The following is a 15,880-nucleotide window of genomic DNA, read 5'->3' as shown; positions in this document are numbered from 1 at the left end:
ATATTTTTCAATGTAAAAGTGAAATAGGTGTAAAGTGGTCAATTTTAATGTAAGGACTATCACATCGTTCCTGCTCATGGAATAGTAAGATCATTTAACCATGCAGTATACTTATACACTAGTTTGGCATGTTTGCAATCTACATAAGGGAGATGTTTTAGCTTGTCCTTATAAGATATGAATAAGGACAGGGTATTTGTAAAGCTAACCTCCTACCACCCTATAGTTCTAGTAATAGTGTCATGTAAATATATTACCTAGTATGAGAAGATACGTTGTATCGTGCAACCAGGCCAAATATATAATTTACAAATGTATATGCAAATTTTATACCTTGGAAAAATTATTAAAGCACGTATTTATAATAAAGAAATCTGAAGACTGCCATTTAGTTATTGCTATGTTTGTGAATCTAGAACCACTAAGGATCTGCCTTTGCTAGGGTAAGATCAAGTTTCTGATTTATACTGTGAAAGCAAATAACACGTCCTATTAGAGTTTTAATCATGGTTCTGTCACTATTAAAACGATGAGCTAAATAGTCTAGACACCAGGAAATGCTGAGGTCCTGCAGAATATACTGTGAGGGACTTTGGATCTGACACCCCGCCAGGAAAGGCTCCCTCATGCTTGCACTATTTATTGAAAGCAATTTCACTGCATTCTACAGATGGCTGATTGATTCTTGGATGGGAGATTCTTTTGATCATGTTAACTTAGCAACTGGAAGGTGCCCTTAGAGATACACACCCAACTATAAACATTTTATACTGGGATATTGAATTTCCTACGAACTTGGCATCTAATCCAGATTTTCTGCCAGAAATATAACACACTGCAAAAACTGCAAAGTTTGTAAGTTCAGAGAAATCTGTGGTTTATGCTGGTTTCCAAACTTACTGAAGCCTGTTAACAGTGTGCAGGAGTTAAAATTGGGGCAGCTTACATCTGGAGCAAAGTGCTTGTCTTGGCTGTATTTTTGGCACAGCCTATAAGGCTGTCATAGACAAAGGAGACAGAGAGCAGGCCCTTCATATGACATCTGAGAAGTTAACTAATGCATAGTTAGCCAAGACCGTGAAATATCTGCATGTTAACTTCCAAAGCTAGTAGAACAAATTTCAGCACACTAAAAGGAGCATAGAGTGCTCAAGAATGACACAATTCAACTTTACCACTTTCATGCCTTGTTTATCACTTAGGGTGGAGACAGAACAGAGCTACATCTAATTCACACTGTAGCAGTACCCTGAAGCCCCAGCTGAAGGCTGCTTCCACGCCTCTGGTCTATGAACATTGCTCACTATCTGGCTCCTATGCATGGATGTGCATGACTAGTACGAGTTGTGTACTGTTCTGTCCTTGCTAGCCGCCCTGGTGGAAGTGATGTAGAAATCAGTGTCTTGCTTTTATTAAAAAATCAGAAGTCAAAACTGGTATTTATTTCAGAGTTGCTGACATTTATTTCCAGTTATAATTTCTGTGTACTTTGACCTCATTTTGGCTTAGCCTGTCAACTGAGGTTGTAACTTTACCAAAAAACCTGAATCCTGCCAAACTAGCAAATCGGAAAATTTGGAAAGAACACCATAGACCCCCTGGCTGGATATGCAGCAAGAGGCTACGGCTCAGATCAGCTTGGGTCACCCTGTAATTTTGTGCCAATAAATTAGCCATCACATAGCCTGCTGGCTGTTTGGGAATGTGGCACCTCTTATCCCAGTAAAGCTTGAAGGTTCCCATGGGGTTATTCAAATGTGTTAATGAATCAGAAGCCCTTTTGTTTAAGGACCACGATGATCACAAGGGTGTGGGACAAACACAAGGCAGAAGTCAGCTCCTGCCCCAGGGGTGCTATATTTGGACGAACCAAAGGTGAGAACAGAAGTACACGGTGAGATGAGTCCTGCAGGTGGAAGTTCCTCACTGCCAATTCAGGCTTCTAGGCAGTGTATAGCAAGGGTTGACATTGGAGCTCCAGTCAGTTATTGATTGACTCTGTAAAAAGAATAAGAAACAGTTTATTTTACTAGAAATTATAACCTGCAGTTCTCAGAAATGCAGAAAGCCACCACTAAATGTGCCAGCATGGAGGAAAGGCTACAGCTGACCAGAAATTATATCCTCTGGGTCCAAGAGTCAGCACAAAATCAGTTCAAACTGACAGTTAATCCCTGCAGGCCTTCCCTTCAGTGAGCCCTGGCAGAAACATGAGCACTGCTGAAACTCACTGCAAACAGAAGTAAAGCAGAAAGACTCACTCTGCTTAGATGGCTGATCCGTGGGACCTCCCGGAGCAGCAGTTTCTTCTTGAAGCCTTGTAGTCTAGGTAATCTCAGGCTACAGTGGAAATGGTCTTCCCACCAGATGCTCCCAGAGAGATTTCTTGTGCTCCTGAATAGGCAAGATGGAAACTCATGCAAGGTCTCTCCAATGTGTTACTGATTTGTCATGGGAACTGCATGGTAACATGATTTTATGAATTTGACTGAAAGGAAACTGGTCAATTGACCATCATTTTCTGGTTTGTTCTAGATATAGGATTAGTAAGATCTTCATTGCATGCCCTATGAAGCGTATTTGGACTCTCTTCCCACAGCCAATTTATTCTGGTGAAACCTAAGCAGTATTTTCATGTATGTCTCAATTGGATACAGAAAGGAAAATCTGCAGCTCACTAAAAACTTGTGTTTCAGGGCTTGAAATTGTGGCTATGTTCATGGGAAAAATGAATAACAGAAGCCAAACTTATACAAGCAGTGTTTCCACCACCTGCTGCACCTCGTCTCCTTCCTGCTGGCCCTTATAGACAACCCCACTCCTGAGGTTTTCCAGACCTCTGCTATCGTTTTCAATTTGTTGATCTCTAACTTTCCACAAACTGAAAATTTTTTCTTCTTCTTCATCTATACAAGGCAGTGTCCTTGTATAGAAAGGACAGCTTAGTCACTTCCCAAATATGTAAGATTTCCAGTGATTAAGAGCAGGTAATTTTCATTGCTGCAGCATTCCCTCCTCATTGAAAGAAACCAGGGCAACCAGAGATTGGGATTTCACTGACCCTCCAGATAAGCTGCTTCCCTGCTGGAGCTGCAGCAATGCTGTCCAAAACTGCAGCAAAAATATATATTTAAAAACCGAACCAAAACAAAACAACAAAACCAAACCCACTATTAAATGCATATAACAAATAATAGAAGAGAAGGATTCTTTTGATATAATTTTTTTTTAAAGTCCTCAAAATTACTGGCTTGAAGACAACTACAGTCTCTCCCCAGTTCTTGCTGGAGACAGCAGAGCATGACTGTGTGTCAGGAAAGCAATGCGCTGTCAACTACAAACTGGGTATTTGTGAGCTCCAGAGGACTGCTTGCTGTGCAGCCAGACGGAAACTGTGTGATGCGTATACAAATGCCATGAGCCTGCGGAGCGCGGGGATGGAGGGGAGGAATGCGGCCGCGCTGGCAGACGGAGCCGAGTCCCCAGTAGGGGGTGGGCTCCGACCGCGCTGGAAGAAGCTGCGGCGGCTCCGGGAGAGGGAAATTCCTGCCGCTGTCCGAGTTACGCCTTGGTGGGAGAGGAGGAGGACGCAATGGCCCGGATCTCTGAGACTGTACTGCTGTGTGCTTGTGGTGGGTGAAAGTTGGTTTCCCCGACAGAAGTTGAGTGTCCTGGCAGACAAGTCACGGAGGTCTCAGTAGCAGAGCTCATTGCAAAGTGAAAAGGCATCTTTGTATAAATTACAGTGATCTCTCTTATTTCAGAGATGCACTCCTTTAACAGCAGAAAATGCTGGGTTCTTAATGCCCACCTTAGGTTTGCAATCATTTGACATCTCAGAGACCACAAAGCTACCTGTCCTGCTCATGCCCACTAAGAACATGAGCCTCCCAAGCCAATGAGAAAGTGAGGCACACAGAGCTATCAGAGAGCAGGACTGAGGTCTGGCTGTGCCTGAGCTCCTGATGCTCAGTTACTGAGCAATACTAAGCCACACGACTCCCTGACTCTGTCACTTCAGTTTCACTTGGATTGCTAAGGCGATGATCTTCATATGCTCAGGGCTTCCGTCACCATGATACAGGGGTACCACAGACTGAACACCATCCAACCAAAGCCAGAAGCCTGTGGTATAGATGCCCTTTCATGCTCATGCACAAGGGCTGGAACGATGGTTGCACAGCCAATCCCCGTGTTCCGGAGTGGTTTATGTGGCTTTGTGACCTTAACGTTAACTTCTGTGAATGTTTAACTGCCCAGGTTTTTAGAGACCAAATAGAAAACAAATCCACCCCATGGCTTCACATCTACACCTTGTATGGGTCACGGGTGTGGGGCTGAAACATCTATGGTATGATACTCACTGCTGCTTGAGCGGAGGGTGTAACAGGCCCTGAGCTGATGGCACGGAGCTGCCACTCTCTCTGTGAGCCATCAATAAGGAAAATTAAGCACAAAAAACACCAAACGGAGGTATTTGAGGCATCCAGTAATAAAGCTGAAGTCTGCAGCAGCTGCAGACAGCACTGGAAGGGAAAGGCACCTTTATCCACGGTGGTCCTACACTGGAATTTAATGCATCTTCAAAGATTTTAGCTGCCAAAGTCTAAAACGTCCCTGCTGAGAAGAATATTTTGTACAGCTTTTAACATTTTAATAGTTTGGGCTAAAGTTACATCCCTGGCTCCTTGCCAAATCCATGCCTCAAAGCATGGACTCACTCTACTTTGCACAAATGAGTGAGGTTTGATGGTACAAAATGACTGTAAGTGATTTTAACATGGGCAAGAACAAGTGTTTCACCCCTAACCAGTTCTGGCCCTGGCAGAACTATTTTTAGGAAAATTTCAAGCAGAAATTTAGCTGGAGGCAGGCAAGTGGTATGAGAAATTTCAAAGCAATGAAGTTTGGCAGGGAAATGGGGTGGAGCAGTCCTCTCCCTACATGCTGACATCTGCAAGCTGTGAGAAGAGGAGGCTCAAAGGAGACCTTACTGCTCTTCAACTACCTGAAAGGAGGTTGCAGCCAGGTGAAGTGGCCTCTTCTCCCAGGTAACTAGTGACAGGATGAGAGGACATAGCCTCAAGGCATGCCAGAAGAGGTTCAGGTTGGACCTTTGGAGTAATTTCTTCTCAGAAAGAGTGATTAGACATTGGAATGGACTACCCAGGGAGGTGGTGGAGTGTTTAAGGAGACTGGATGTAGCACTTAGTGCCTTGGTCTAGTTGACATGGTGGTGATCGGTCATAGCTTGGACTCGATGCCCTTAGAGGTCTTTTCCAGGCTAATTTATTGTGTGATTCTGTGAAATAACACCAGAGTGCATTTGGCTGTTACAGAACAAGCAAAGAGAAAACCCTTCTTTCTTCTCATCAGACATAGGTCTGCCTTCATAGTTTTGAAATTTCCCCTAATATCTTTTTTTTTTCCTACACCCCTTACTAAATTTTCCGGGAAGATGGTAATTTCTGTGTAAAATAAAAGCCGCCCTGCTTGCCTCAGGCGAGAGGTGCGCTCCTCATACCGCAGCCCGGCATTTACCGATAATGCACCTGGCGCCCTTTACCTTGTGGGGTTTATCCCGCTGTTGTTCCTCGTCCCTCCCCTCCCTCTGCCTGCGGAGCCCTCGCTGTCCCTGAGGCGCAGCGCCCCCACAGTCACGCTCCCAGCTCTGAGCCCGCCCTGGCGCGCCGGCCGCGGGGGCCATTTTGCCGCGCTCGCAGCCGCGAGATGGCGGCGTTGTACCGCCGCCGCCGGAGGTGGTGCTGTAGCGGGCGTTGTACCGCCTCACGGAGCTTCGCGGGCGGCTCCCAGCCCCGTACGGCTTCCCGGGAGCTGAGGCTTGGGAAGATGTAGGAAATGGCTGCGGCTGGGTGGAGGGGAGCTTCTGAGAGCCCAGCACGGCGCGCAGCCGAGGCCGGTTCAAGCCACCCCGGACCGTCCTCTTCCACAGCTAGTCCATTAAAAACAAGAGAATATCATTGTATCTTCATACCTCATGAAAATAATGTGAATTGGACCAAGTATCTCCTTTTCCATGAAAAATAAAAACACAGTTTTGTTTCTTGTAATTTTTTTAAAGAGTAAAAGTGGAGTTGGTTTTAGTCTATATGCCTACATTTTCTTCTTCTGCTTGTGAATCTTGACAGTACAGTTGCTCTCATCTCATTGGCTTTTCTCGGAATAAAATGCATTACTCCAACATACTTGCTTTTCCTGCTCTGTGCATAATTTACTTTCCCATAATTGTCTTTCTTGACTCACAGCTTGAGCCTGCAGGTGCTGAATCTCTTGTAAATAGTACCGAATGGCATCATTCCTGCTGACAGCAATTTGGGAGTCAAATAAACCCATGGCTGGACACAGGATTAAAACCAGAACAAAAGAGGCATTGAATAGTGTGAAGCAAGGGTTACTCTCCTTTGGAAAATCTGAAGGGCAGGTACCATCAGCTCCAGGAGTGAGCTAGTGCCAGCTGGCCATGTATTTTATGTACCTGCGCTGTGGTTTGGCTGTGGAAAGAGGTTAGTTGGGGTAGATGCAAGCTGTGTTGGTCAAAAGCAGTTCCATTTGTGAGGTGGGAGAAGCAATGGCTGGAGTCCTGTGAACGTCTGGGACAGGTGTTGCCAAACATAGCTAAATCTGAGAGTATTTCAGCAAGGCAGAAATTTGTTTGCAAATGCTGTAGTATTGGCCGTTTGCAGCTTTGGGAATAGTGAAGAGAAGAAGGTTTTGAAGTTGGACAATTCATGACAGTCTGCAGGGGCATTTGGCCAAAAGAACACTTAAAAAAATGTAGTCTAGTAGCTAGTAAGCCATCTAATTTTACTACTACTGAGAGCAATGAAGCATCCTCAATTTTTAGGCAAGGCTAGTTGCCCAAACTAGCCTTTTGTAGGGTCATTATTTACTTCTGTATTGCCATCAGAAGAGAAGTGTGGTAACGGAGTAAGTTGTGCTACAGCCAGACCATCAGTTCTCCACTGGCTGAACTGTCATCTATGCAGCTGGATAACATTTCCTTGGAACTTGGTCAAAACCTTTGAAGTGTGCAAGAATATTTTTATTCCTTTATTCAGAACTGAGATGAGAGAGCAGTGGCTGATGAAGACCACAGGATCATCTGTGCAGAGGGCTTGATTTTAGGGCAAAAGCCTCTTGCAAACATGACCCCTCTGTAAAATGGGCTAATGAACACTCAGGCAACTGTTTACTGAGTGAAGACATATCTGAGTGCCTCCTTTTGGCAGAGACTGGTTTCTTCCAAAATCTTAGAAAAAGAACTGCCATAATGGTTATTGCCAGTTCCATTTTCTGCTGTTTCTTACACAGGAGGTATTTAATACAAAACAGTTCCAGCTGTGGGCTGTAATGCACCTACACACAGAGCATGTATTGAGGGCTGACAGCTCTGAAGGAAATTGTGTGTATGCTGCTGTAAATACAAATCTCAGAATAGCCCATTTCAAAAATGGGATTGTTTGACTATATTAGTATTGTACTGTACACCATATTACCCTACATTACTAATCAAATATATGTATGGTTTTTTGATTAGAAAGACCACATACGTATAAAATTGCACAAATTTAAATCAGGAGTAGCTAGTTTGATTCTGTTTGGCAGGAGGTTGTGGGAAGGTGATGGAGCCTGATTCTTCTGAACGAACAGAAGAGTCTTGGCATTGGTAATCATTTGTGTGTCCATTTGGCCAAAAAGGCAGCCCTTTACTGTGGAGGCTGTTAATTAATGCCAGTAGGAGATGTTACAAAGCTCCAGCATCCCGTTCCATGAGTGACTGCCTTTCACTGAGGGCTGGAATATGGTGGATCAAATATGACTTGTGTTTTGAACCCAGCTCCTGGCCTGCTGAAGTCCAAAGCAGTTGGAGAAAATGCCAAATGTTTGTGCATCTGGAAGGATTTGTAAGTAAAATATGTGACAGGCTCAAACAGGAGCTTGAGTAGACTTGGCAAGGATGAAGGGAAGCAGTGGCTCTAGAAGGAGGAGGGGGCTTTCTCTCTGCTTCTACCTTCTTCCCATTCCTTTGCATTAATTGCAGGTAATTGCTCATTGCCTTCTAGAACAGATCTGCAGCATCACCAAGAGCTCTCCAGTTGAGCTCTTTTTTGGAAGAGAGGATGATTGGCTCAAAGCTGTTGCAGTGCTGAAAGCGCATCCATCACACAAGCACAGATGTCTCCTATGACCATGGCAAGATTGTCAGGTGGGACAGAGAGCTCCAGCTAAAGCAAAGGATCTCTGGAGGTGGACAAGGCCACCCTGCTCTCTCACAGGGAGGAAGCAATGTATAAACATCTTTTCTTCTGCACCTACAAAGAGCAGGAAATTAGAAATCTTGCCCCCATAGGCTACTGTGCTACTCCCTTGTTTTTTTTCTGGCAGGCATTGCCTGTAGGTGTGAGCATGAGTTTCCCATAGGATATGTTTTCTGGCAGCTGTTCCATGGTACTCTGAGAGGGGAAAGACAGCTTTATTTACAAGTGCTTTCAAATAGTCTTATGAGTAGTCCAGCTATGCGTATGCAATAACTATAACGGTAGTTGCATGCTTCAATCACAGTGCTCTTTATAAAGGAAATGACACATTATCCCCATTTTAGGTGCATCAGTTGTGTTTGTACTCATCAACAAAACATGCCCAGGCTCGTTGTGGAGCACAGAGCCTGGCTGGCATGGAGTGGTCTGTGTTCCCTGCGTTTCCCTCCAAAGTAGAGTGTCTGCTGGCGATGGCCTTGGGTTGCACTGACTCCTGAGCTGTGTGGGGAATTGTCTGGGACACTGCCAGTTTGCTTCAGCGAAACTGATGCCAAGGATTATGTCAACAGTTTATACAGGATTGAATTCCAATGCCCTGGAACATCCCCCTGGCAGGGTTTAATTTATACAATAGACCTAGCCAGAGAAAAATGAAATGCTTTTCCCAAGGTCATACAGTAGGTTTTGAGGCTTAATCTTGGGAGATCCCTTGAAAGTTACAGTTCCCTGGTCCACAGTACACCAAACACATCACAGATGATGTGTGTATGCCTAGGCTTTAGCATAGAGACGTGCTGTCACATGGAAAGGTATTTTTCATATTCTTTCCTGAGTCTTTTCCCATCTTGGAAACACACAGCAAACAAAATGAACTCTTGGGATTGGAAGCAGCAGAATTATACCAGGCTAAATTAGGTTGTTATATGAACCACCTTTAGGAAAAAGGGATTGCTGAACTCTCCTGGGGCAGTATATACTTTTGTCTTCAACACCTAGGCTCCAAGGCTTAAAACTGAGCATGAAACACATGATTTGAAGCACAGTGGCAGAATGACAATATTTGTCTTCCCATGTTTAGCTTGAGTTCATTTAAAATTCTAATTAATGCTATTTTGAATTCCTATCCCAATAAACCAAGATGTTCTATTGCTATTGTGACATGAAGCTCCTGGGTATCTGTTTTAGTAGCAACTTTCAGTGAGAGCCAGAGTGCTTGGAACTAGATTTTGGTGAAATATAAGTGCCTTACCTCTAGAAAGCAATCCAAATTCCTCTTCAGCACAGCCTAAATCCCTATTCCTATATTTTCTATATTCCTGTATTCCTTAGGCATGCAGGAAACTAAGGTAATGCACTGAGAAAGTAGGCATATATAAACTCCCTCAACATCTAGACTTTTAGCATGAAGAAATATGAAATCCACCAGTTTACAGCCTGGTTTTGCCTGTACACATACTCTGAGTTCATCACAAAGCATTGTAGCTGCCATGATTAGGATGTTGCCCTTATTGGTGCCATTTCTTCTTGCCACTGGGAATAAGCATAATGGCTGACATTCTTGGCTGGTGTTGGGAAGCACCTGGATCTAATGCTCTTCTCAGCCTGAAGGCATTCAAACACACAATTTTCATTATGATTTGTATTCTCTAACCACCAAGACTGAGGGTGGCAAAAGCAGAGCTGGGCCTAGACAGGAAGGCAGATCTGGAGCAGGAAGAGAGAAAGCCTGAGGATATATGTAGGTGGGTGGAGGAAAGCCTGGACCGTGATCATGCTGAGGAGGGGGAACTGAGAGGGGCCAGTGTGGGCAAGTGCTCTATAACCACTGAATTACCATGTAACAGGGTGATGGTCACCTCTGCCTTCTCCTTTGGCTTCCTTTTGTGAAAAGTAATGCTCAGCTCAGACAAGCGTTTCCCTTAGGAGAAGACTCTGGACTTCAAGAGAACAAAGTAGAGCAGGAAAGAGAAGAGGGTCGGGATCTTAGGCTGTGCCTTGTAATCCTTACTCAGTGCATGGGATCACTGCATCACCTCCCTTACAGGGGTCTGTTTCACGCAGTAGGAACAGGGGCCTGGCAGTCTAGTCGTGCCCTGAAGCTTTTTATGAGCTGCTGTGGTAATTCTCATTGTAGTTCTACTGCACTGAGAGAGGAAGAGGCTGCTTTCCAATACTGGTGGTTCAGCTGACATCTTAAGCTTACGACTGACCCCTTGGAGAATAGAAAACCCCTGTCTGCTCTGATGTTACCCCATCAGGAAGATGATGACTGTCTTTCCTGACATGAGTGAGAGGTCTAGAGCTAGTTTAATTTAATTTTAATTAAAGGTGTAGACTTTGTGTAATTGCTGGAAAAAATAATTAATGTCATGAGACATTATATTGTTTTATGACTTTATTTGCCTTCCCCTTCCACACACAAGCATGGACATGCTCATACAAACACCCAGATTCAGGACCTCAGTAAGCCTCTGTAGATTGCATCTTACTAGCTGTGTCCATCTTTAGGCTGAAGAAATCTTGAAGGATAGCAATTCCACAGAAATATCTCTACAAAGCCCTTAGAGCAGTGAAAAACACACAATACCATCTCCCTGTGGATGCTCCAGAAAAATGTGACTGAAATTTTTTGGTTATGACTTGTGCCCTTATATGTGTTGGACAGTGCCCAAGTCCATGCATGTTCTGTTCTGATTTAAGTTGCAGGGAGGCTCCAATAGAAATGACAGATAACATCATCTTCTTGAGAACTTCTGTCAAGTATTTCTCCCCATTCAGGTTTGTGGATGTGTTCATGTGTTTGGTGCTGCTGCGAGTTGGTTGATTTATTATGTTTGTTGTGGTATCTGTGTTTTTAGTTGGGTGTTAAAATGCAAGCAAGATTAGATTAAGCTAGAAATTACTGGAGGGTGATTTGCTAAATTTTTAGTAAATTAATAATCATATGGTGATGGTTCTAGTGGCAAGGAAGACTTTTTTTTTTTGTTTTGTTTCCGTTTCTCTGTCATCAATGCAGTCAGCATACTGGATTCTATTTTTCAGTTGTGGGTTTGTTGCTGCAAAGTCAGGACACTTGATCTGGTATCTTGATGTTGGTTTAGGTGTACAAACTGTGGCTGAGCGTGAGATAAAAAAGTTGGTAGAACAAATGAAAAATGACAATTATTTCCTTCTGGCATAGAAACACTCTCCCTGGAGGGCTCTTTGCATTCAGTAATTCAGTTTCATGTATTTTACTTGAAAAATGGTCTTTCGTAAATCTCGGTCTTCTACTTCTGGCTAGTTTTGTGCTTGATAAGTCATTGAATGAATCCATCAGGAACATAGTGCCACATTAAGAAAAATAGGTCTGGAGAAAGTTAAGGGACAGACATGTGACAGCTGGAGTAACAAACAATTTACAGCAGACAGAAAATCAGAGAACGACCATTAAACACCTATGCGGAGGGTACAGGGGCCCGCAGCTTCAGGGTCCTTAGTCTGTGCACATCAACTGAACCCAAATAATCCTTTGCCCAAACCACAAAGGATATCTTCCACTTCTTCCAAGCTTTCAGAATGTCACTGACAGTAGCAGCTTGCTACAGTCAGAACTAGTTTGCTACCCTTACCTATGCACACATGAAAAAGTGCTGCTGATGAATCTCTGTGTGCAGTTTGAGTTTGTTGCTACTTCCCAGTCCAGTCGTGCTCTAACATCAGTGTGGGATCTTGGTGAACAGTTGCCTCTAAATCTGCTCTGCACCTGCAAGGGTTAAGATTCCCTCTGCTCTTTGTCTTGCTATGGATGAAATTCCCTGGTCAAAAAAATTCCTCCTGGGAATATCCATAGGCTGTGGTATCTGAAGATACAGAACAAGTCTACAGTGCAACTACAGCTAATCCTGCTGCAGGGTAGATGATGGACCAGATGATTTCCTGAGGCTTCTGCCAATGCTTTCTTCTGTGGTCAGATAGAAAATCATGTTTAGGGCAAAAACACTGTTCTGTGGTTAACATAATGTAATGATGCTCAGACAGAAGGATAATAGTTCATCCAGCAAAGTGTAGGAAAAGAAGTATCCCAAATGTAACTTGCAGCAACCAGAGATTAGGGTCTAACTGGTTCAGTTAATGAAATTATGCTGATTTATACAATTTAAGAATCTGATCTCTGAAGTTTTTGTCTGTGTTAAATTCTGAGGGACAGGATATATTCCGGTAAAGAGAGTATTCTCTACTCGAACAGTTGTAGCAAGACAGAGGGATCTGATTGGCCTCAGACCACAGCCATGTTGTCTTCTCCAAAGCCTTGTCTCCACATGCTGGATTCCATTTTTCAGTCTTTTTTAATTGAAACATGGTGTGTTCCTTGGCACCAAATCCTGTACTGTGAGATACTCCTGTTGCTGTGGTCAGTATAGACTGGGGATCACCACTGGAATGAAGGCTGTAGTTGGAGCCTACCTCCAGGGTGGCTGTCATGGGATACCAGCTTCTTGCAAAGTACAGAGATAAGGAAGATCTGGCCATAAAACACTTCCTTATAGAGGTAGGTAGGCAGCTTGACAGCTTGCTTGGGTAAAGTCAGAGGCAAGTGGCTTAGGACTTTGGACACTCCACACCATTTTCCCTCCTTTTTCAGTCTACCCAAGATGACATACATAAGTATGAGTTTTGTGAGAACTTTATTCTCATCCTCTTTCCTCTTTGCAAGGTCATTCCCAGCATATTAACTAGCTGTTTAGCAAGTTTTTTTTTTCTCTGAAATGCCAAGCTGTGAAAATGTCGAGAAAAACAGAGTTGTCCCTTGCCACCGTACGCAATCTCTTCTGAGGCAAGATCCTCTTCAAATCTAGCACCTAGGAGGCATAGTTTATGTGAAGTGACTATGTCCTGGTCGCCGAGGGACTAGAATAAATTGAAATAAAGTGAGGGAGCTCTCAAGATATTTTAGTTTAACCTTTATAGAGATGAATGTATTTTAAAAGTCATAGGCAAAATGTCAACATTTGGGACTGTTTGTTCGTTGTTTCATTTAAAAGCTGGTAAGCCGAGGTGGATTTCAGTGCAGTTGTTTAACAATAAATGTTGTTAAAGAAACTCAGAGACAATTGTTTTATTATAGTATTATTGCCCTCCCTTATTTGAAGTCTGCATGTTCTGCCTCATTATCGTTTGACATTATCTGAAGAGAGCACCAGGAGTGATATATCAGCTCTACTTAACAAAGTGCAACAGAGAAATCAGTATTTGGACAAAATCACTTTTATATTTCTCTACCGCTTGACCGTGAGGGAGCCAGTACATTACTTTCACAGCAGGAAGGAAAATGCTCTCTTCTCAATATGTTTTAAGCTTTCTTTCTAAAGAAAAGGTTTTATACAGTATCAAAAAAAGGTTTTATACAGTATCAAAAGTGCTAAAAGGTTCTACTCTGCTTGTGATAGTCAGTTGTAAAATTCAAGCTCATAACAAGATGAAGTGAGAATTTTTTTTTATTTGTTTCTGTTATTGTTGATGTTCACTGAATGTTAGAAGGGTTTGCACTCATAGAAAGCCCTATCAGTTTAGGATACAGCAGCTGGATAAATACATGTGGAGTGGTTTTGAAGGACTAATCAGTCTTAAACTGCCCTTCCCAGGCACATTGGGTTCTGCTGTAGGCTCCTGAGGCTGCGTTCCTGGACATTGTGATCTGCGGAATACAGACATATCCCGAGACTAAGAAATGTACAACATGTGGGGTGAAAGGATGCCACTGCACTGCTCCTGGGGGTCTGATTCCCCAGAGGGGACCTGGCTACAGCAGCAGGCAGGAGGTGCCTGGAAGCAGGCTCTTTGCCATTTCTCCAAATTGCTGGTGGGAGAGTTGGGTATGTGGGAATGGGTGAAGAGGCTGGCACCACTGTGCCAGGCACCGAGGGGCAAGTGCCTGAGGCAGCACTTGGTGCTTAGCTGGCTGCACACAAGGCTTTGCAATTCCCCGAGTGGCTGCACACACAGAGGAGCCTGGGGTTGGACATGCTTGGCAAGACTGTAGTTGCCTACCTGGGAGGCTGGGCCCACCTCTGCACGTTTGGGTCAGTTGGGAACATAGATTATGATGAGTGCTATCTCCCACACCGCTACACAGCTGGAGGGGAATATACAGGCTTTGCCTGTCTGGACTGCACCCCTTCCTGAAACACTCAACCCCAGGCTTCTCCAGCACAGTGGAAGCTGGTAGTGTGGTAACCACTGGCACCTGCCTTCTTGGCAGCTCCCTGTGCTGCTGGTATGGGACACATGCCTATGTGCAGGGGGGCAGAGCAGGGAGGGCCTCTCCGGGCCATGTCCTGCACTAGTGCTGTACTGCTGTGCAGAGCTGGACACATTGGTGTGGTGCACCTGCCAGGTGCATTCTCACAAACAAGTCATTCCCAGAGAGCTGCAGAGCCTTAAGCCCTGCTCCATGTCTGCAGCTCATCTACCTCCATGGCCTAACTGATAGCCACCATCCTTCCCTGAAGCATTCCAACAAGTTGATACAGAGCTTTCCTGATCACCTAACCCAGCACCTATTCCAGCCGGGCTTGCTCATGCTGGGCACAGAGTGTACACAAGATCTTTCTCACGCTGTCCACTTCCAAATGCAGTGTGTGAAAAGCAAACTGTATCCGCAAATCCCTGTGCTCCCTAGAAATGGTGTGTCTCTGAAATGAAGATGCAGTGTGGAGCTTATAATGAAGATGCAGCCATGGCCCTGGTGTGGAATAGCAAGGCTTCATATGCAGTGATATCTGCTCTGGGATGGCGGCCAAACAGAACAGAGAATGTTGTTAAATTTACGTTGTGCACCTAATCAAGAGCTCTTCAGCTGAGGAGTTCATGTCCTCCAAGCCCAGCTAGAGAACAGTTTATGGAGTATGAAGAAAGATAATCCTTTTAATTGTGTTTTAATAATTGCTAGTGTTTCATCTCTATCTAAGATATTTGACTAAGCCCCTCGGGCTCTGAGTTTCATGAGGCAACAGGTTCTGTCAGGAAGGATGCACAGTCCATTCTCCATGGGAAAGCTTCATGGGAGAGCTGATGACTTTCCTCCTTGTTTTGTTCCTTCTGTTTTAGGCTGCCTGCATGAACTTCAGCAACTGCAATATCAGAGACATAGAGTAGAGACAGAGGGGAATTGGGCACCAACTCTCTTCTCTTTTTTTCCCCTCCCTCCCAATCATGCATTAGATAAGTGAATCATCTGAACACAAAAATCTATGCCCAAGGAAAGAGACAGGAGATAACTAGAAATGGAATTAAATACAACATGAAGTTGCTCAAGATAGATCATGCCAAATTAACATGGTGCCTTTCTTTTATAAGACAACTGACCTTTTCAGGCAAGACAAATGCAATTTGCACTAAGATGTTGAAATAAACCAAATAAATTCTTTGTTATGTTGGAGAAACATAAATTTCAAGTTAAAGAAAGTACTGACAAACAGGAAGATCAGAGTGGGTTATGATTGAATGAGAACAAACATGCCAGACACTGGTGGAATATCTCCAGAACTGGACTTAACATGGACTTTATTTAATGTTTTATTCCCAGAAGTCAAAAGGAGACAGTAACATTACCTGATGAC

The sequence above is a fragment of the Neopelma chrysocephalum genome, unplaced genomic scaffold (assembly GCF_003984885.1).
Source record: "Neopelma chrysocephalum unplaced genomic scaffold, ASM398488v2 Primary Assembly neopelma1_86, whole genome shotgun sequence".
Classification (NCBI taxonomy): domain Eukaryota; kingdom Metazoa; phylum Chordata; class Aves; order Passeriformes; family Pipridae; genus Neopelma; species Neopelma chrysocephalum.
This window is presented reverse-complemented; position numbering follows the sequence as displayed.